The sequence below is a fragment of the Panthera onca genome, chromosome B1 (genome assembly GCF_046562875.1).
Source record: "Panthera onca isolate mPanOnc1 chromosome B1, mPanOnc1 haplotype 2, whole genome shotgun sequence".
NCBI classification, from domain to species: Eukaryota; Metazoa; Chordata; class Mammalia; order Carnivora; family Felidae; genus Panthera; species Panthera onca.
This window is the reverse complement of record NC_138342.1, coordinates 187,085,516-187,109,549: the sequence shown is the minus strand read 5'-3', so window position 1 is coordinate 187,109,549 and position 24,034 is coordinate 187,085,516. Positions and strand designations below refer to the sequence as shown.

General features: G+C 38.4%; 1 long non-coding RNA gene across 1 annotated transcript in view; it reads right to left on the bottom strand.

The window, feature by feature from the left end:
* Positions 1-24,034, bottom strand: part of LOC132691568 (uncharacterized) — a 138,378-nt gene that overhangs the window by 52,133 nt on the left and 62,211 nt on the right. Inside the window, exon 2 of the long non-coding RNA XR_009615866.3 lies at positions 12,098-12,194. This is a non-coding gene — a long non-coding RNA (uncharacterized LOC132691568). The remainder of the gene's footprint in view (positions 1-12,097; positions 12,195-24,034) is intronic.

Genomic DNA, 24,034 nt, shown 5'->3' with positions numbered 1-24,034 from the left:
TACGGATTATAGGATTTATTTCCCTTTTGTGTGTGTACATGTGTCTCTGTGTCTGTATATTTGTTATTTCTTTTGCTTTTATATCTCTCAAATTCTGCATTTTCTTTCAATGTCTTGTGATTTTTGTCCATAAACTTATTTTTTTAATTTTTTAATGTTTATTTATTTTTGAGAGAGAAACAGTGCCAGCAGGGGAGGGGCAGAGAGAGAGGGAGACACAGAATCTGAAGCAGGCTCAGGTTCTGAGCTGTCAGCACACAGCCCGATGCGGGGCTCGAACCCGTGAACTGCGAGATCATGACTGAGCTGAAGTCAGACGCTCAACCGACTGAGCCACCGAGGCTCCCCTAAACTTATTTTCTAAGAGCAAGGCTTGAAAAAATTGTTGATTAGCTCTGTTTTTTTTTTTAATTAATTAATTTATTTTGAGAAAGAGAAAGCAGGGGAGGGGCAGAAAGAGAAAGAGAGAGAGAGAGAGAGAGAGAGAGAATCCCAAGCAGGCTCTGCAGTGTCAGTGAGGGGCTTGAATCCATGAACTGTGAGATCATGACCTGAGCTGAAACCAAGAGTTGGACGCTTCACCGAATGAGCCACCCGGGCACCCCAAGAAGCTCTGTTTAGGAGGAGAGGACTTGTCAGTTATTGGCACCACTAGAGCACAGGTCAATTTAGCTTTTCACTAGGTATGTCCGAACATCAGTATCTAGAGGCCTTTCGGAGAGAAATCTGCTGAGAAGTCCTTATCCATCTCCTATGACAGGCAACACAGGGCGAACAGGGTGCAGGAGGACCAACTTGTGTGCAAGCATTCTGAAGTAGGTCCAGAGAAAAGAGGTGAGAATTCCATAATCCTCCATTTGCGTTTCCTTCTTTCCCCTACTTTATTCTGTTCACCCCAATTCTCTACTGTGTTTTGTGTCCCCCACATCCAGAGATTCTGTTCAAATGATCCACAAAAGAGCACCCAGCCTCCTGAGGGGGTGAGGGTGGATGATTTTCTAGAAAAACAGAAATTAGGATATTGATCTCACAAAATTGGAAAAATTTAATAATCTGTTTACCATAAAGTAAATATTATTTCTATTTTAAAAACATAATTTATTTTCAATTGCACAATTATATTAATCTATTCTCTTTTGACCACATTTGACCAATACAAATAAAATCTTTTTCCGCTACAATCAACTTCAATCTCCTTCTCTCTTCTTAATAATAAAGTATTATTAATTTGATACATGTGCTTCAGTGACCTATAGTCTGTGTACGAAAACTGATTCTCAATATTTTTATTATAATTTACGTTCACGTTTCTTTATTGTGGTGGTTCTTCAAGTGTTGTGCCCTGATCAGCAGCAGCAGCATCGTATGTGAGGCTGCTAGACACACACATTCATGGAGCTAAAATTAACAACTCGGGAAACAACAGATGTTGGTGAGGATGCAGAGAGGTTGTTACACTGTTGGTGGGAATGCAAACTGGTGCAGCCACTCTGGAGAACAGTAAGGAAGTTCATCAAAAAATTAAAAATAGAGATATCCTACGGCCCAGCAACCGAACTAATAGGTATTTGTCCAAAGGACATAAAAATGCTGATTCGAAGGGGCACATGCACCCCAGTGTTTATAGCAGCCCTGTCAACAATAGCCAAAGTATTGGAAGAGCCCAAATGTCCATCGACGGATGAATGGATAAAGAGGAAGTGGTATTTGTATACAACGGAATATTACTTGGTAATCCAAAAGAATGCAATCTTGCCATTTGCAACAATGTGGATGGAACTAGAGTGTATTAGGCTAATCGAAATAAGTCAGACAGAGAAAGACAAATATCATATGATTTCACTCTTCTGTGGAACTTAAGAAACGCAACAGTTGAACATAGGGAAAGGGAAGGAAAAATAAAATTAGAGCAGAAAGGGAGGCAAACCATAAGAGACTCTTAAATACAGAGAACAAACTGAGGGTTGCTGGAGAGGAGGTATGTGGGGGGATGGGCTAAATGGGTGATGGGCATTAAGGAGGGCACTTGTTGGGATGAGCACTGGGTGTTATATGTAAGTGATGAACCACTAAATGCTACTTCTGAAACCAATACTATACTATATGTTAACTAACTGGAATTTAAATAATAAAAAAAACAAATGCACATTCATGGGCTCTACTCCAGACCTACGACTGAATCAGAAGCTCTGGCAATGGGGATTAGCAATCTGACGTGCTCTGAAGTTCAAGAACCACGGATCTTGAGAATTCACAGTGACGATGGGGAAGACAGATTATGAAAATTGGTCCAGAAGTCCAGTGTTAGACAATGTTCAGAGATGGCAGAACATGATGTTTCCTGTCTCTTCGAATACTTTTCATGAATACTTTTCATGGTAGGTCAATGAATAATGATAATGGAATTTAGATCATAGAGAACTTAATCCTGGTCTTATTGTTGAATTCAGGGAAGAGAAAATACTTCGATTCCTCCGGCCCTCCCACTCTCCTAAAAACTCTAGGGAAGCAGCAGGGTTATTAGAGATGACGGCAATGGTGACACCCTTTTTCAATGCTTAATAAAAGCTGGACAGAAGCAAACGTTTTCTATCACCATCTCTTACCAAGCAGAGAATAAGATTACATTTCTGGCTCTTTCAGTTTAGTTACACATCAAAACTGTATTTCCCTTTACACACTAGTAAAAACTTCAGGTTAAGAATTTGGAGAATCAGATGCTTGCAGGGACTGGGCTGTTTCTTAAGAAGCTGTGCACCATTGGGAAAATTACTTTTGCTCACTGGTCCTTAATTTTTCCCAGGAGCAAAACAGAAATTGGACTGTATGACACTCTGTCATCCCAAGATCCTGAACACTGGTGATACAAGGCAGAAGGAACTTTAAAACGAGAAGATGCCTCCAGGAAATGGGTTCCCGTCACCAAGTCAGAAAAACTCCAGAGCCTGGACATTCTTTATCTCATCTCACTTTGGAGGACCTCATGACTCATGACTTATCCTGCCTTTTCTTTCTTCTTCTACAACCTACCCAAGGCCAGCCTACATCTCTCAGGCGGCACTCAGCTGCACACACCTGCCCCGAGAACACGTGCCAGGAAAGCAGCAGGTAGAGTGGTCCTTGCCATGGAGGAGGGGCAGGATTAGTGGGGGGCTCTGCTGTGGCTCCTGATCAGTGAGCAGTGACATGGCTGGGAGGTACTGGCCTGGTCAAAACAATGTTCTTTCACTTCTAGCCTGTTCTCAGCACGCTCCACAGAACGTACTATGCTGGCTAAGACTAAGAGTGTAGATAACATAGCCTCAAGCACAAGCCTATCTCCTAATTGGAAAATTCCAGGACTGTAGGGGGAAGGTGAGGTGGTGGTGTTGCGCAATCAGGCGACAGGCAGCTTAACACTCACAATTTGACTGAGAAAAACGGAATTATTTTATAGTCCAGTGGGGTCCGAATTGTTATTCTACTCAGATCTTTATTGCTTGGCCCTTGTTAATTTAATAAGCAATCTGTATCCCTAGTACGGAAAACAAATAGGTTTTATAAGAGAAGGTCTAAAACTGAAGTGGCAATAACATAACTGAGAACATAGTTTTATTTATTTTCCTCCGTGGCAGATTGTATTTTCTGTAATTTCTGTGCAAACAAACCAATATGGTATTCTTCTGAAGGGCATAATTGGAATGACAAAACTGTGAAGTCTCCACTGACTGTACTACCGGGGAAATGGACGCGGGGCCACAGTAATTTAATTTTACCAGGAGTTACTATTCGGCTAGATTACCACAAACATGAGGAAACTTCTGCAACACTTCTCACACACTTTGCCCCCAAATATTGCTTCTGCTTTGGAGACATTACTTTCCTAAAATAGCACCTAATTAAAAAACATCTGTGTGTACAGTGAACAATAACTACATTAATATGAGTTAACCCTCTAAAGAATAACTCTGGCATCTTTTTCTTTGCAAATGTCTCTGGGCGACGTGCCAGGAAAATACAATAAAATTTACTAGGCTGAAAGTTGTGTCTTTCCTTTCCCTTTCTGTCTATCCATCATCTATGCCATTCTTAAAAAAAAAAATTCTTATGATTTTACTCGAAATTTGAGAACCTTGCTTTACAAGTCAGAAAACTGCCTTATATTTTCAGTGTTACAGTTTGTTTCAATGGCACGATATTACAGTCTCTTTGTAAAACCATCATCTTTCTTTGAAGTTGATTCCACACATTTTCAATGATCTATATTTTACACATACTGATGCAAACCCTTCATCACTACACCTCACGGGGCTCTCATCCCCGCCTTGTTGCACTTTGCATGGTCTCTTCCTCTCTCTGAATCATAAGTCACGAGGAGGCAGGGCCATTTCCAAAATCAATTCCTGGCAGAAGAGAAAGGGCCTCCATGCATCAGGAAACCATTTCAAAGGTTAACAGTTTATCCAAGGGCATTAATTAAACTTCTTTCATAAATAAAGCCTCAGTGCTGTCAAAAGGTGGAGTGCATGAGGAGACAATTCCAAGGCTATAGCTTCCTTCACAAAAAAGAAATGAAGCTCTTCTCAGACAAAGCCTATTAAGCACATTCACTTCCAGATTGTTAGATGTAACAAATGAGCGGGAGAGACAGACAGCGGAAGAGCCCTTAATTCAAGGAACAAAGGACACTTTCTATGTTTTCTGGCATTGTGGTCCCGTCTCTGAAAAATTCCAAGAGCACCAAAGAAGGGGATAATTAAGCAATGATTAATACCAAACCAAAGATGACTCTTGAGGTTCATTTGATATCAATTTCCTTCAGGGAGAGTATCTGCTTATTCCTTATAGCACTGATCCCCATCTATAAGATTAAAAATTACACAGCCCTTATTAAACAGTTTAAAAGAAGTGGAGAATTTTCTTCCCTAAGCTTTGACTGATGAGATTCTCTGCCAATTTATAAAATAAGAAAAATGGAAAAATTACAGAATAAACCATCATAGTCACTTTTGTTAGTGAATTTTTATTTTTAGGTTCATTTTCAGCATTGGGCAAAATAACATCAAGGGCAAGGAAATAAACAGCCTGACTTTTGTTGTCACGTGGGTACCAAGCCATATCAAGATGAAGTGCAGGCATTAGAAAATTGTAAGTGAATACTGGGCAAACAGAGACCCAGAGCAGCTTATCCACTACTAGGCACGTATTTCTTCGATGTGAGTGAGAGACATTGTTATGGATTACACAGAAAGTAGATAATGCAGAAAGAAAAATCAGTTTAAAATATATTTAATAAAGGGGCACCTGGGTGGCTCAGTAAAACATCCAACTCTTGATTTTGGCTCAGGCCATGACCTCACGGTTCGTGAGTTCGAGCCCAGATTTCGAGTCCCCATCGGACTCTGTGCTGGCCGTGCAGAGCCTGCTTGGGATTCTCTCTCTCTGCCCCTACCCCACTTGTTCTCCCTCTTTCTCTCTCTCTCTCTCTCTCAAAATAAATAAATAAACTTTAAAAAATATTTAATAAAAGTTCAAAAGATAGTTTAATTTAAGAGGTCTTTTTTTTCTTTTTGTATAGAGATTCAACTGAGTTTTAAGTGGAGACATCATAGCTGCTAAATCTTTCAAAGCTAATTGACACAAAGGGATAAAGTATAATCAATCCCTAAGCTTCAGCTTCAGGTTTTTAATTTTGGTCAGAAGAACTCTTTCCAGGCATCCATTTGCAGTGGCTAGACATTTTCCCTTTCTCTTGAAGACCCAAATAGTTAAGGGCAGAAAAGCAAATAAGGTGGATTATTTTTAAGGTGGACAATGTCAGGGATGGCCAGGCCTGGATACTGGCTAAGTGGATAAAGGCAAGGGAGACGCACCGAACGTCTGACCACTACTAGGTACAGGGGATGGTACCACCCAGAATCTAAAGCACCAGAGGCAGGGTTAGGGCCCAAGGTGCAGAGGAATCAAGAAGAGATGGGGAATACCTCCCAGCACACAGAGACGTGCTTTGTTCCATTCTGAGAGTAGATTTTCTGACTGAGACAGAATTGGCTTAAGAAACCATAACTAGGATACACTAAAGATTCAGCTACTTTATTTTTTCTAAATATTTATTTATTGAGGGTGGGGGAAAGGGAGAGAGAGAGAGAGAGAGAGAGAGAGAGAGAGAAAATCCTGAGCAGGCTCCACACTGTCAGCCTGGAGACCAACAAATGACTCGACCTCACAAACTGTGAGACTATGACCTGAGCCCAAACCAAGAGCTGGACACTTAGCTAACTGAGCCACCCAGGAACCCCAAGATTCCCCCATTTTAAATCACGTGATATCCAAATCTTCTTCTCATATAAAGAGAGGCTGGTATATTCTATGTAGGGAACCATACTATAATAGCAGGGAGTATCTCATTCAAAACTAATCAGGGAATCAAAACCCAGGGAGAAAGGGAGATTTGGAGCCTTGCAGGGCCCTGGAATTCACAGCCCAGAGACTAGAATTGTGGAGACATGGAAATCAGATGAGGGATCCAAGAATTCCAGAATTGGAATACATGAAAATAAAAATCCCACAAAATAGATGAATCTGACAATTTTCATCAAAAGAAGATACAAATACATAATATTATGAATGAAAAGGGGCCCACACTACAAATAGAAACTAAAAAGATAATGAGAACACTACCAATAACTACGTTCCTATAATTTTGGAATCTGAGATGAAACAAAAAATGTAAGGGAGAATATATATACATGCAGACATTATTTCAAGATGGTTAAAAGCTCAAGTAATCCTGTAGGTATTAGAGAAGTTAGTCTGTAAATCTTCAAATAAAACAGCTAAATAAAAATAAAAATAAAAATACTGAAATAAAATAGCAGAGCCAGGAGTTTTACAGATGAATTTTACCAAATGTTCAAAATGCAGACTATCCTTTTTTTTTTTTAATTTAACAAACTCTTTCTAATGGTCAGAAAAGAGGGAATATCTAACTTACTCCACAAGAGAAGTATAATCCTTATATCAAAAGCCAAATAAGGCATGTAAAAGGATACTACACATCAATTTTACTCTTTAAAATATATGTAAAAATCCTAAAAATAATAGAGATTTAAAAAACTAGAAAATCAAATCCAATATATATTTGGAAAGAGAATATACCAAGACAAGATTGGGTTTACCCTAAATATATAAAGAGGAATTATCTTTAAAAAAATGTTCTTCGGTTAGAATATTGTATACTAAGCTGGATCCCCATAACTGCTCTTAAAGGCAAGACTTTTTTCTTCTTTTTTTTTGGTAAATTATTGTATTCCTAGTCCTCAAAACAGATCTATACCCATAGCAGATAGATTAATAAACTAATTATTGTGGTTGTTAAAGTGAATGACAAAGGGTGTACAATCTCATACAATATACATTGATAAAACACACACCATGTGTTATCATATGATATGTATGCATTTTAAGTAAAGTAATGGAAGTATGTGTAACACAAAGAATAAAAGTAACTGAAGACTTAGGCAAAGGTGAACTATGTATAAGAAAGTAAAAAGATAGCTTCTAAAATGGTCCCAAATCCCTCACCTTTTGGTATTCATGCTTCTGTACAGTTCTCTTCCCTAGAATATAAGCTAGACCTAGCGACCTCCATCAAATAAACAGAATACCATATGGTTTCACTCTTATGTGGATCCTGAGAAACTTAACAGAAACCTATGGGGGAGGGGAAGGAAAAAAAAAAAAAAGAGGTTAGAGTGGGAGAGAGCCAAAGCATAAGAGACTGTTAAAAACTGAGAACAAACTGAGGGTTGATGGGGGGTGGGAGGGAGGGGAGGGTGGGTGATGGGTATTGAGGAGGGCACCTTTTGGGATGAGCACTGGGTGTTGTATGGAAACCAATTTGACAATAAATTTCATATATTAAAAAAAAAAAAAAAAGAAAGGTAACCATTGATAAGACAAAAAAAAAAAGAATACCCCAGCAGTGATGGAACATCACTTCCAAGATCAGGTTACAAAAAGACATTGACTTACATTCTATTCCCTCTCTATTGCTTTCTCAGTTGCTTGCTCAAACTGCCATGCAGTGAGCCGTCCTATGAAAAGGGCCCTTTGGCAAGGTACTAAGTGGGGGGGGGGGGGCCTCTGACCAACAGTCAGAAACTATGGAACACAATCCAGCAACTATGGAATACAATCCAGCAAACTGTGATGCGCTGAATCCTGTCAGCAATCCTGTGAGTGAGTTTGGAAGAAGATCTTCCTTTTGACAAGCTTGCAGATGAGAATACAGCCCAGGCCAAAATCTGATCACAAACTATGAGGTCCTGGGGCAGAGGCACCCAGCAAAGCTGTATCCACAGAAATTGTGAGAAAATAAATGTTTGTTGCTTTTAAACACTAACATTTGGGTAATTTGTTATGCAGCAATAGCTAACCAATACAGTTGGGAATAAAATAAATACATCAAAATGTATATATTTGTATTAGCTGGTGGATACACAATTGCTAGAAGCCAAGATCCTGTCTCTAAGTTAATGGAGAGTCAAAGCAAAGAGGGACATGGTTTACATGTAACACACTGTTCAGATCATAAATAAACTTTAATTGCTTAGGAGAATCATAGCGTTTCTTCATTTGGGAGCCAGAAGCTAAAAGGACCAGTAGGAAATATCTCTTCTTTTTAAGGTGATCTCTGGTAATAGACTAGGTTATGTCTTTAACATTATCACTACACTGAATAAATAATGATCCACAGGTCCACTCTCAATAGCTACCATCTCTCAATATTTGTCAATGACAGAATACTGAAGCTTTATGAGTGCTTTTATGAGAGGCTACAAAAAGAGTATTAACACATGATTCTGATGGTCAGGCTTGACCTTAGAATAAAATGAGAACATCCAGATGTATGGATGAATTAAGGCTCTCTATATATTTTTAAATTTTTTAATGTTTATTTATTCTTGTGCAAGAGAGACAGAGCACGAGTGGGGGAGGGGCAGAGAGAGAGGGAGACACAGAATCCGAAGCAGGCTCCAGGCTCCGAGCTGTCAGCACAGAGCCTGACACGGGGCTGGAACCCATGAACCGTAAGATCATCACCTGAGCCGAAGTCAGACACTTAACTGCCTGAGCCACCCAGGCACCCCCTAGCTCTATTCTTAATAAGAATTGGAGAGCATAAACTTCAGGGTTGTAATCAGAGCCAAGAACCAAAAGTAAAGATAATTTGTGATGCAGTTTTGAAAGAGGTCCATACATTAAAAATAAATCAATAGGGCAGAGGGTAGGATCAAGGTCCTTCTACAAAAAGTAAGTACAATATCTGACACTTTTCCAGTACCCAATATAGACAAGTCACTGCAATAGGAAGTTGTTCATGTAGGAAAAAGCAAGAGCAGTCCACCCTTTTTCAGCTCTTGTGGTCAATGCCAACTAGTTATGGCATGTTATCTTGTCTGTGAAATACAATAGGCCTATGGAGGGCTACCAAAGCTTTCCAGGCCCCATAGTTTCAGATGTTATGCATTTCTCTCCTTGGAACTGCCCATTTCATCTTGAAGTGGGAAATAACTACATAAGGTGTTCAGAAATGGATAGTATCTGCTTCCCTCAGAAGGTGAAGTTTTACTTTCTTCAAAACCAGATGACCTTAAAACAGGAACCTTATAACAGGAACAGCATATTTCATGTGCTATACAAAACTAGGTAATAATTTTTTCAATTAGAAGATTTTATTAAATCTACTTCTCTTTTCCTTATACCCCTATAATTTTCTGCAACTATTACTTTTTCTGTCATACCTATCTCCTTGATATAATTGATAGGCTTTCTGTTTATGTAGCCTATTAGAGGAGCAAATCTTTTCTGCTCTGTCTTTTCCTCAATATGACCAAAGGGAACATGAAATCATGGGGATTTATGGAGGGAGATTTGTAAGTCTTTTCTTATTTAGTTGTACTGTGAGATATAAGTTAACTTTTGGACCCTCTCTTCAAGAACAAGTTATTTGTTATCAAATAAGTTCATGTTAGTGGATCAGACACGGATAAAGTGTTTCTATTATAACCTTGTTAGGTGTGTTAGAGTGCTCTGAGTTCTAGAATAATGGTTTGCTCTCTTGCACACACTTGACTTCCATTTCCGACTACCCTCTCTGAACCACCCTTGGACTGCTGGAGAGTAAATGTCTTTTCACATAAACCTGAACAGTCTGAGGACAGCTAAACTACTCACTGCAGCCATTTTAATAGACACAGCAGATTAGCGCATGACTGCCTCAGCTATTGTAACCATTATTGATTGAAAACACAGTCTACAAGAACCAATTAATAATGTCATGGCTGCTTTGTAGCTTGTTGAACTCACGTGGCCTTACCCACTGGTAATTGTGGCACTCTAGTGTTCAAGGAATAATCAAAACTTACAAGAAAAATAAAACTATAATGAAAACCATTTTAGAATATGAATGTGGCATATGTGAATTGAATCACTCATTATCCAAATTTCTTAGTTGACTTGTTCAGTATTTAGATAATGATCCCAGTTAGATATGGAAATGGTGAGACCAACTGATATTACCTCAAATGTACTGAAGAACATTCACATATGTGGAATAAAGTATTACCCAAAATAATTAACATTCAGCCGCAATTACAGAATGAACATATTGCCTTCTCTATCTCGGCACTGCTGTGTTTTATTTTTTATGGGACTTACTTATTTAGTAACTAATCTAGGATATTTGGTAATTTACAGTGAGGCTCCTCATCATTAGTGTGAATTAACAAAATGGCTCTGTTGTCCTTGGTAATTAGTTTGAGTAGGAAATGAGGAAAAGACGACACATTTTGAGGGTTGCTCAATACTACCTTTATCTTTCTTTAATGTCTGTGAGCTAAATATGGAATTTTAATTTCCTCCCTAATTATCAAGGAGTTTTTTTGCTAAATGGGCATATCCCCCAGGCACACTTGCTTATTTTCACAATCTGTATTTTCACCTCACTCTTCTGAAGTGTGCTATTTATGAACTTGCACGGTAGTACCCAAACATTTCTATAGGAAAGAAGGAAAAACTAACCAGTGTTAAACAGCACTGAAGAAGGTGTTAAGCCTTCTTCAATGATATAATCTCCTGGGGTCTTCCCGTTATCGCTTTGAAATGGTGTGGGGCCTGTTGACATGAGTACTTTCCTGGCATTCCAGGTGGGTAAGCTGGTATTCACACTTAGGTCTAATTCTGAAGCCCACAATCATTGTGACAAAACAGCACATTCTGGTGCACATCCTGAATTGGCTTAAATTTGGTCATCTCTTAAGCATTCCTTCTCAGTTACCCTTGTCATGTGAGGCTGCATAGCCTTCATACCTTTAGGTGGTCAGGGAATATGAGATATTCAAGTTCATATACCTCTATCTCCCCTAGACTTGGCAGATTCCATGGAAACTATTTCTGTACGCACCAAAAATTCTTCTGATATTAGTATCAATGGACACTTTCTGCCCAAGTAGAGTATGTGAAATATTTGAGTTAAAACTGGGCCCACATTGGAGTATATATCTACACTCCAATCAAACAAGCTAGATAAAGACTTGTCATTTTGGTCAAATCCTACATTGCGAACATAATAATAATGCAGCGACACTTTATCGATTGTGACATATATTTTAGGCTTTTATCCACCTCCTGCTAATAGGTAATAATTATCCAAGTTTTTCAAATGAGAAAAATGTGGTTAAGAAGTTCACCCCAGGTCTCATAGCTAGTAAGTGGCGGTGTTAAACTAATATTTTCAACTTGCCCATCATTGGCTGACAGTTTCTATTTTCCTGGTATTAGTTATATGTAATATTCTCTCCTAATACTGACCTTTGGTATTGCATTTATTGTGCTAAGATTTTTTTGTCTGCTCTACCAAGAATTATAATGGTGACTGCAGAAATTGTTTTGAAATCAGTGGTAATTCTTTATATGAAGAGAATTTTGAAAATCCAAATCTTTCATCTTATTAAGAAATTAAGACAAAAATATGTATCAGTCTTCCTGTTGACACAAAGGTAAAACAGACCCTTATGCTTTAGTCTATTTTCCCCATACAGTTCTTGCTTCATACCTTGAGAGGGTCATCCCTGGATTCCCAGATGAGTATTATTCAGAAATTCAGGTAGTGAGGACGAGTAGGTTGTGGCCACTCACAGGGGTAACCAGCTCTGAGAAGAATGATATAAACTTAGATTAAAACAAATGAAAATGCCATTTGCGCTCAGTTATTATTAACCTCACTATGACCAATGATCACACATAGGGATCTAGCTATAGCTTTGGAAGGGAGACTGATTAAGGACAAGTATTAATGATAACAAGACTGTAAAGAGCCTAAGCTTACCCCAAATTCCCATTTACTGTTCAAAAGTCTTAAAAAGAGAAAATTATCAGAGGATTTATTTAATATGGCTAAAAATAACTTGTAGGTGCAGAAGACCACTCTTATTCTGTGGTCTTCCAAAGCTTCAATTGCACAATGTCAATTTATACATATATTTATACATTTTATTCCTCCATGTGTAATAAGTGCATTAAACATATACAAAAACAGAAAGTAAAATTTATCAAATAAAATATATTCTTCCTATGCTCCTAATGTATTGTCTTGTGATCTCTCTTCCCTTGGATTTTTATATTCCAATATGGAGCCTAACTCAAATTTTTGCCTTCACGTATTAGCTCACAGAGCTTATATACAAAAGCTATAACTTGGTGTTTTTAGTTCTGATCTTACCATGTTAGGTAAACTGTGGATTTTCTCTAGGAAAGTAACAAACAGGAGATAAGCCTTATTTTACAAATTCCCCAAACCGTGATCGGAACTTGATTGGAGCAAAAATGTTCCTATTAACACTGTGCATCACCATACAACTTCTGCTGAATGTATTACACCCTCAAAGAGATGATCCAGTCAGAAGTTGGAGAAAAGAAAAGTATCTGAGTGGTATGCCTGCCTATTCATATTTTCCACTTCTAAATCATATCCTCTTATCTTCTACTGCAAACAAGAAAGGTGGGTTGGGGAGGTCGAGGAGTAAGTGTAAGAAGCAAGGGAACTACAAAGATAGGGAGGAAAAGAACAGACAAAGAAGAGAGGAGAGAGGAATGAAAACAGGTAGGACATTTGTGAGGACGTTATTTACTCTCCAGTAGGGCAAAGTGAAAATCAATTAGGCCACCAAAGACCCAGAAGCCCCTTTAGCGACCCTCTGTTGATGGCTTCTTTCCCAGCTAAGTGGGGAAACTGGTTGCATAAATTGCTCAAAGTGCTATTGAAATCTATCTCCTGGAGGATTCTGGAATATGTCTCTATTTGAAGAGCCTCCTGACTGTGACAATGACAAACACCCATTGTAGGACATTGAGAGATGGCGTTAAACTGTGGAAATACAGGGCTTTGTGATTCACATACTGCAGAATATATGCCTATTGATTTTTCTTTTCTTCTAAGAAAATGTCCCTTTGATACATTATGGCTGCAAGATTGGAAAGTATAGCTTTTGTTTTGTTTTGTTTTAAATTGATTTCATTTGATTTTCCAAAAAAATAAATGATATAGAGATTCCATTCAGGTGGACAGTTGTCACACCAAGTATGACACTCCTATAAGTTACCTGGGCCTTAAGACTATTGGCATCTCAGGCACATGAGTGATATGTACATTTCAAGGAGGATTTACTATTTTCTCCACTCCTCTTCCAAGTTTCAAAGGGACAAAAATTACCAAGAGCCAGGAAATGGTATTAATACACCTCACTGGATTTGTAACATTAATATTTTCATATTCATTAAAAGAGAGTAAAGCTCATAAAAATAATCCACCTTATCATCATGATCACATAGTTATGCTGTGAGGCAAATTCATCTATCGGCTACCTACCTCTCTATTTGTATCTTATCTGTTATTCTTAGTCCTTTCTTTAGCGACTGAAAAGAAACTGACAAAAGTTAAGTTTTTTGTTCTTTAGATGCAGTTTCTTTTAACAGCACAAATATGTTTGATAAATGCTACTTTTATATATGTGATTTATGGCATATGAAAATGATCTCTTGCTAGCTGTTTTCAAATGTCTGTTCTCTTGATGCTAATTGAAATCTAAATGGGAAAATAAAACCAAAAAATCTAGAATAATTATCTTAGGACAAGTGTTTACAGCCCTTTAAACCGTTATCTACATGATGAATTGCACAGGAAGGAGCCACAGCCATTGAATGCAAAGTAAGAGGTTTCTGCAATGGTTACATTTTATAATTCCCCCTTGATACTTAATTCCTGGTGTGAAAAAAAAAAAAAACTTTTGGCTCTTTATTAGCTAACTTGAATATATTTTGTGGTCTATACGAAGTAAATTCTTCCAGGAGTTTATAATCCAGAAAGTATACTTGGTACTTTGAAACCTCTTCGGAGTCATGTATTGTTATTTCATCCAGGATTACACTTTTTGAAAGGAGCGTGTTACCAAGTTAACTGTTCTGTGGGTGCCAGAGAGAATGAAAGCTAACTCAGGGAACTGACAAGAAACTTGGAATAAGCAGCCTTTTTTTTTTTAAATCCCAGGTCTTCTTAAAGAAATTTTATAACAACCTTGGAAAAGTAATTTAACATCCTTTTCCCAATTCATGAAACAGAGGAGGATTGCACTTCATTTACAGGAAAAAAAATTTGTGACACTCAAAAATGTTGATAATATAAATCGGGATGAAAATAAAAACTGTGTCATGTTTTACACCTTTTAAAAAGTTAGAAGTTGTCGAAAATTATGTAAGAAATTAATTTTTAGCCTTTTCCTCTGTTTGTATTACATTGGGGATTTGTGGTTACAAAAGAATCATAAACTTTTAAAACTGGAAAAACCTCAGAAATAATCTATTTTACAAATGAAGAACTTAAGATCAAAATAAGTAAAATGGCATGCCCGAATCCTGCTGAAGTTATCCTTCTTAGCACTCAGGTAAGACTGAAAATCATAATCACGCACCACTGTGCCTTCTCGGAGCAAACCCCACTTCAGCCTTATGATGTGAAGTTTGACATGGAAGATGCTTCCACATTCTTATGTGACAATGACTTCCTGGCAGTAGATGGTCGGTCTGGGGATATTGTTGATGATGATGATGATGATGATGATGATGGTGATGAAGGAGGAGGAGGAGGCGGCGGGGAAAAAGAATGAAAGAAAGAAAGAAAGAAAGAAAGAAAGAAAGAAGATGGAGGAGGGGGAGGGGGAGAGGGAAGGGAGTAGGAAAAGGAGAGGGGAAGGAGGGGGAGGGGAGGAGGAAAAGGGAGAGGAGGATGGGGAGGGGGAGGAGAAGAGGGAGAAAGAGAAGGAGAAGAAGGAAAAGGAGAAGGAGAAGAAAGAGAAGAAAGTGATGAAAACAGCCATGACTTACTTGTTCAGGGGTCACCATAAGCCCTTAGTTAAAGGGTTTACTTTGAAGCCCTAGGATGCATAAATTTGTTTAATTCTCACAGTGCTCTGGGATTGCTACTATATTATTTATATTTTCCAAATGGAGAGACTGAAATAGGTTCAGTACTTTATCAAAGATCAGACATCTGGGAATGGGCAGAGCTATAATTCAGGGTGGTTCCAAAGCCTGTGTACAATATATGAAGCCCCAAGTTAAGGCAGTCAGGACAAACTCCTTAGAAGATGAAGCAGTATTATGAAAAAAAGATACATACTACAGTATTCTGAAGTGCTTAGCACTTTATTATTTTTATTCTTGATTTCTTTCATTTAACCAGTATTGATGACCACCTCCTCTGTGCCAGGCTCTACGTTCTATGGGGGCTTACAAAGCAGTGAAAAAACAAAACAAACATGGGCCCCATCCTAACAGAACCTACATTCGCATGGAGAGAAGCAGAAAATATACAAACAAACAAATAAGTACGCAATAGTTGTAAGTACTCTGAAGGAAAGTATCACATGCAGTGCCAGAGATCTCTCTCTGTTGGGAGGGGACAGAGAGGTTGAAGTTTGAATGGTGAGAAGAGACAGCCACACCAGGATCCAGGATGGGAGAGTTCTTGGCCCCAGAAACCAGTTATGGCAGAGGCACAGTGGCAGAAAGGCACTTGTTGTGGTTGAGGCACAGAAGGCAGCTATGGAACTGTGGATTCATAAGCTGGCTGGGAGGGAGAGTTGGAGGAGGGGGGTGAGTATGGAGAGACAGCTCAGCCAACAAATTTGGGTTTTATTGGAAGTCACTGGAGGGAGCCACATGATTTGATCTATGCATATCTATTCTCAGAGATAGGCTCATATTTTCTGTGAGAACTAGACAGTAGATATTTCAGGTTTAGTGGACTCTCTCACGTGGGCACCACTGTCACTGCTCAGTTCTGCAGCTGTGGTGTGAAAGTAGCCATGGGTGACACATAAATGAATGAACATGGCTGTGTTCCAGTAAAACTTCATGTACAGAATAGTTTGCTGACCTCTCTTCTAAAAGATCACCTGCGCTGCTATGGAGATAGGACGAAGATCTGACAATTATAAAGAGTGAGAATCCCCTGTGTAGTTCAGACAGGCATACTCTCAGAGCAGGGTCATGTTCAAAGAAAAGCCAATCCCACTCCAAAACACACCTGTAAAGCAGTTGTAAATCTTTGAAGAGGTGTCTCAAAAAAAATGTCAAGGAAGATTTCCTTTCCTTCCTCATGATAGACAAGCCCTCCTAAAATCCTTATTTATCATTGTTTTCCCCAATCTCACATACAGTGCTGTCACCTAGACTTTTCTTCCTCTCTCCAAACTCACCAAATCCAGCCCACATCGACTCTAATCTTCTCCTCCTTAGTTCTTCAGAACCTACTATTTCCTTTCATGCCAACAGTTTTCGGTTTTCATTGACTCCACCACTTTGTAAATCATCCATAATCCTCACCGTGTCTACCTTTTCTCCTTTCATGTTTTAATTTACATGGACTATAAATCTAATTAATCCCTTGAAAACAGCCTTGACTTCCTTGTTACTCCTTGGCAACATTGTTTTTACCAGCAAAATCCCAGACTTGGGTTAAACCCAACTATCTTACACTGACTTCCTGAGCTCTGTCTAGATCCATGACCATGATGCCACCTGACAGCCCACCTGCCCCTAATCCCAGCACCTTCCCTTGTACAGCTTCCTTGTTCACTCTTTGAAAGAACAGTTTTATGACTTTTCCTCTTTCTCTGCTACCTCTAATATCCCCTCATTAAGATTTCAGTGAATGACATTTTCACATATTAGTTGAGAAAACAGAAGTTCTCGGAAGGCAACTTTTTTTCCCACCATTAAATCCGTCGAAACATTTCTATCTTTATCCACATGTCCCACCTTCCCTTCTCTCCTGTGATGGTGGATGAAGGACTCCAGCTCCCATCAAAGGCAGGTCCTTCACCAGTGTCCTGAATCTCATCTTTTTCCACTTTGAGGATTTTATCCTGCAAATAATTCTCCTTGTCTTTGTTTTGTTTTGTGTTTTGCATTTCAGTGTTACATTCTCTTCTGGATTATTACCATCCACTTGCTTTAGTATTTCCTGGCTTAAGAAAACCCTGCTCTGGGCATACAGACCCATATCTCCCTACAACTACTGTCCTAGTTCCCCTCGTCTCCATCCACACTGTCTTCACAACCCACTCCGTTTGGGCTTCCATTACCACCAATCTGCCGAAACTACTCTTGTTCAGGTCACCAGTGACCTTCATGATATGCAAGCCAATGGTCAATTCTCTAACACTGCTGAATTTTCTCTCTCAGAAATATGTGACATCATTCATCACTCCTTTCTTTAAAAAGTTCTCCAAAGCATCACAATTTCATGGCTTTCTTTTTCTTACTTCACTGATACCTATGTATTTCAGTGTCTACACTGTCTTTTCCTTCTGTGCTCAGCACCTTAATATGTGGATCTCAGAGTTTGGTGCTATGCCCTGTACATATCAGGATCCAAACCTCTCCCCTAGGATATCCAGAATCATGTGATCACCTATTTGACATCATCACCTCCTTCTCTAACAGGGAACCCAAATTTAGCAGAGCCCAAAGAAAACTCTTGTTGGTTTTATCACCTAATTTATTTCTGCTCTTACCTTTCCATCCACCCAGTTGCTCAAGACTAAAACCTAGAAGCTAATGTTGGCACTTCAATTAGCTTCAGTTTCCATATCTAACCCCATGCTGAGTTTTGTCAACTTTATCTCCAAAATATACCTGGTATTGATCCATTTTTCTTTTAACCTCTACTGTGATCTTCATATTCCATGTCACTTTCATCACAGCATGGGATGCAAAAATTTGCCATAAGTAATCATTAAAAAAACAAAAGCATGATTTCTTAGCAACCTGAAGCAGATCACATTTCGTTCCTATTCAACATCTTCCCGGGGCTTCAATTGCCTTTAGATTCAAATTAATAAAGTTGAAATCCTTCATCATAACCTACACGCACCCTATTCTCTCTCCACTCACCTCAATTTTTCTGCCTCTCATCCACTACATTCCAGCTAATAGGTACTGACTGTTTCACATCATTGTTTTATCTCCTTTTTGCCAAGGCCTCTTCAGATCACCCAATCTAATAGAATTCATTCCCAGGTAATTTTTAACATCATTATTCTGTATTACTTTTCCAGGAACTTCTGATCATGTCTGAAATGATTTTGTTTGCACAAGTACACAAGAGTGGGGCCTCATATGTTTAGTTTCACCAGGACCTAGAACTGTCTCACACAACGTAGGAACTCAATAAATATCTGTATAATACATGAGCCCTATTTCTTCTCCTTAATTCTCCAACAATACATCTTTCATCTTTATCTTTAACCTGTAAAGTAAAGGCCCAAGAATTGGTCAGGAATAAATAGACTTCTTGTCTGTAGGCAGAAACTAAGGCTAGTCCATGATTATATTAACATTTTATTCCAATAATTAATAAAAATCCACATCTATTGAGTTTTCTTATGTCTTTTATTTCTCTTTATATCATCTAATTTACCTTATGTACTATAATGGAAAGTGTTTGTTTTTTTTTTTTTGTTTTTTTTTTTCCAATTATCCCCTCCTTGAGAGAGCATCCCTTCCTTATTCTGCAGTAATTCTGCTGGAACCCTGTGATCGGGTGGAATTGATCTTGCTTTCCTGGACCAAAGGCTGGACCCTTTGGACCCATGACCTGGACAAAGTCCTCCTCCCTGGAAACCACAATTAGCTCAGGCTAATTGATCAAAAGCATGATCAAAGCATGACTAATTGTTTCTAGGAATTTAAGAGTAGGAAGTTGCTATATTTTTCTCTGACAGTTCTGGAATTTTATGGGATGTTATAGCTCATAGTACCAAAAAAAAAAAAAAAAATGAGCTAGCTACTTTGTAACCATGTTCATAAGACCTGGCTACTGACTGGGAATGAAGCTAACCTAGGGAAAATAGTCATGAATGGTGTAAAGAAACAGAGGAAGAGCTATTGTTTGAGCACATGGATGCCATTTGAGTCAGTTAGCACTTACCATCTTTAGCACTTTTCAATAACTCATGAGCGTAAATTCCTTTTTTGCACCTAACACTAATTTGAATTGCATTTCTAAAACCCTCATCCTATGAAGTCTTAACTAATTCAACTTTTCTTCTCATTTTACAGTTGGAGAAAATGAAGCTCAGAAAGGTTAAGAAACTTAATGTTTGTTTATTTTGAGAGAGAGAGAGAGAGAGAGAGAGAATGAAAATCCCAAGCAGGCTCCTTGCTATCAGCACAGAGCCTAACATGGGGCTTGAACTCATGAACTGTGAGATCATGACCTGAGCCAAAATCAAGAGTTGGATGCTTAACCAGGTGCCCCCAGAATGGAAATATTTGAGCAAGCATTTCTGAATTCAAGTCCTATGCTCTTATTCATTACTATATTTCCATATATCAGCAGACTCAGGAAATCTTCATGGATTATAGCTTGAAATTTCATATTCATAAACTACCCCTTTCAAAATTTGATTCTAATGGTAAATAGAATAGGTCTAATATGGACCAGAATTTCAATCATCCTGATAATATTTAAGAGTTTTTCTTCCACTTTAAATAAAATGTTTTATTAGATTTTTTTCCCTTTGGTGTATATCCAAGTTTCTGCACAGGAAAAAACATATTACATTAGCATAATGTTTTGAATTTTATATTTGTTTTTTATTCTGATTTTCTCAATAACCATTATCTAGTCACGGAATGAAGCTCAATTAAATGATGGCATCTGAAGCAATTAAAAATTATGTGGAATTATGTAGATATTGAGATAAGGGTTCATAAAATTTATAAATCAATACCCACAATTGAAGTAAATGTGCAAAATTGATTACTAAGAGAGCGTAGTATCTTTTAAGACAGTAAAACATATAAAAAAATATTCTCTCCTATATTGGTTGCTTTCCAAATTACACAGAATGAATATGAAAGACTAAAGGAATACAGGTAGAAAAAATAAAAAATACTTAAATTCTCATTTCATACTATTGGTAAGTATTCCAGAACGCACAAATAAGTAAAATCAACATTAGCTAATGCAGGAATAGGAATGAACAAACTAGAACATTCTTTCACTTAGAGGGGAGGTTGACAGAACTCAAAGTTTATGCATACTGAATTGCACCACACTAATGGCCTCATCATACATCAGTTTGCTTGTTGTAGATGGTTCTACTGCCCACTCAGTTCATCAATCAGAAAACTTTGCCATCTTAAGATTCCTCTCTGATTTGGGTTCAACTTCCCTGTTAGAACCATTTCAGCTTGGCCTTCCTGTCTTACTGATCTTTTTTTTCCAGCTTTAATGAGACATAATTAACAAACAAAATTGTAAGACGTTTTAAACGACAGTGTGATGATCTGATTTACACTGTGAAAGGATAATCCCCCCATGAGTTATTTAATGCATTCGTCACCCCACATATTTATCCCATGCCCTTTTGGTTTTGGTGAGAATATTGAAGCTCTGGTGTCTTAGTGAATTTCAATTGTACCATGCAGTGGTACCAACTGTAGTAATCAGGTGATATATTAGATCCTCAGATCTAACATATTCATCCTAGAGCTGAAAGTTTGTGCCATTTTACCAGCTTCTCCTGATTTCCCCCACCCCCTACTGATTCTTAAAGACTGGCCACTGCCCTTGTTCAGCATCTCTTGCTTGCTTGACAGTAGAGTCTCATCTTCTTATTAGGCTTTAGTAGGCTCTATTACAATCCAACCTCCATAAAGCTGCTAAGTGGTTATTTAGAAGCACAGAATTGACCATGTCACTTTAATGTTTAATACCCTTGAAATCTCTGTTATTTGAAGGATAAAGTTTAAAAATAGGTTCATCCAAGAAGCATTTATTTGTTAGTCACCTTACCTGGAGATGGGATTCAATGTGGAATAAAATATGGGTCTTCCCCTAAAGGAATGTGAACACAGGTGTGTGAACATAGGGGGCTGTGGAGTCGGCCCACACCAGATCATTTCAATATAACATTGAAGGCATTACTACAGAGGGAACCCAGAGTGTAATGGAGCTCAGTGCAGGCAGATTTAGCATAGCCTAGATTTTCAGGAGGGTTTCCTGGAAGGAGGATGCCAGAGTTAAGGTCTAATAAATCATCCAGGCTCAGAAGGAAGGGGAGCATAAAAGGTTATCCAGGTAGATCTAGGATCAGAAGAAACCATATCAAAGGATACAGCATAGCATTTCTCAATAACGGCAAGCAATTTAGTGTTATGAAAACACGACATGTGAGGTAGGAGGTAGAGGTTCAGACGCGTGGAGAAGAAAGTAGAAATGAGGTATTATGAAGATCGCATGCACGACACATTCATTCAACAACTACTGATTGTTTACTGAAAGCTGCAATCAGGCACTTGCTGAAGACGCAGAGTAAACCTTAAGTAACTAGAGTTGGTAACATTGTATTGTAGACTTGAAACGTGCTAAAAGAATAGAACTTAAATGTTCTCCTCTCAAAAAATAATTTAAAAAAGAGATAAATATAGGAAGTGATAGATAATTCTTAGAAGGAGGAAATCCTTTCACAAAGTACTCGTACATCAAATCATCTCAGTGCGCACTTTAAATATCTTGTAATTGTGTCCGTTATACCTTAATAAAGCTGGAAAAAATGTGAAAAAAAAGGGAATAAAACCTCCTTTCAAAGAACATGCAATCTAGCAGATGGCACCAGGAAATGCTGTTGAAGTTGTTATATTTAGTAGAACTTCTACACACAGAGCAAAGAATTCCAACTCTAGATCATTGCCCTGGTGTTTCATTGTTGGGGAGTCTCCTGAGATGGCTGGGAGTCCTTGTCTGGAGTTTCCTGTTACTGCCTTTAGCTGTTGCAGAAAAGACATGTAACATTTGGGCTGTGCCTGGGTCTCTCGCAGGGGGGCTGGCCCTTTCATCTGTCTTTGCAGAGTGTCATACAGTTAGTGACAGAGAATGGACCTGAATTCTCCAACACTCCATGGTTCTTCAAGGGATGAGGTAAGGTTCCTGCCCCTCTATCCACTACTTTCTCTGTTCTCCGACAAGTAGATGGATTACTAACCTCATTGGCTCAGAGTTAGGGAATGCTTGATTGGCCACATTTACTTATTAAATAAGCGTGTCTCATTGGTTTCCTACTCCATAAAGCTGGCTAGACAAGAAAGCCAACAGATATCTACTTTTGTCCTCTTTTTTCCTTCACATGTGAGCAGTGCTTGCCTTAGTTTCTTGTGGCCATCTGGTGGTACGATTCATTCCTGGGGGAAGAACAGATTTTACTTGGGTCTAATTTAAGCCACCCACCTGCTCAGTTCAGTTTACCGAACATCTAGGTTTTGTGCTTTAGTGTAGTTAATAATTGAATGGCATTTTAACTTTGCTTCCATTTGTACCACTTAGGTATCCCATCAGAGAAGACATGAAGCCCTGGCAACACTCAGGTGTCCCTGGGAACTCTGGACAAAATCACATCTTAATGCCTTTGGAACCACCCCCTATAGCTGTAAATGCTCCCCTGTTAGTGGGGAGTAATACAGAGACACTTGGTTTTAATTCTATTTACACTGGTATAATTATATAACCCAGACAACTATACTGATGGCAGTCCATTTTTCATCTGGCAAATTGTTTCATGTTACATGTGACTAATTTGATCATGATTTGTAATTTATGTGGGATTCTCCTCCCTTCCCCACTGCGATAACCTAACATAACCCATTTGAATTGAATCCCTGTGTGAACACCAGATCAAGTTCATAGACTATCCTCACACTTGTCAGAAGAGAAATATTTACCTGAAGGCCTTTTAAGGCATTTGAAGAATGGGAATCAATGCTTTCTCTTCTGGGCAAAACTGGTAAAAATTCGAGTAACTCTTTTATTACATGTAACAAAAGCTCTTGAACAGAGCTATTGTTAGACTCTATGGATAATTATCAAGGGAAATGCTAAGCTTCCTTCATTAAAGACTTGAAGAAGTTATCTTGGTGAGACAGAATTCTTGAAATCAAAAGCATTACTTTGATGAAATTCTGTGTTTCCCTTCGATACCATAATACTATGCCATATTAATATTTTTAAGACTATACTTGGTTTAACATTTACCATGAGAACTATAACTTACAAAAACTTGTTGTTCTCAAATACAAATAGTAATGGAATCTGTAATCTATATATACCCTCCCTGCTACAGTTAATGATGGCTCCATTACTTGAAGTGCTCAATAAACCAACTGTTTCATTATGCTGATGACGTGATCAACAAAACTGCTAACTTCACCAAATGTAAGGTTTATACATAAATGGAGACAGGCTGTGGATTCTAGTTGTTTTAGCTTCTTCACATCAATTAAGAAAAATCTTCACAGCCCCATGCATTTCTGGAGGAAATGTGTGTGTGTGTGTGTGTGTGTGTGTGTGCGCGCGCGCGCGCGCGCGTGTGGTGCAGGAGAGCGACAGTCACTACATTCCACAAGCCATTTATGCTGTACCGAAAATAAGAGG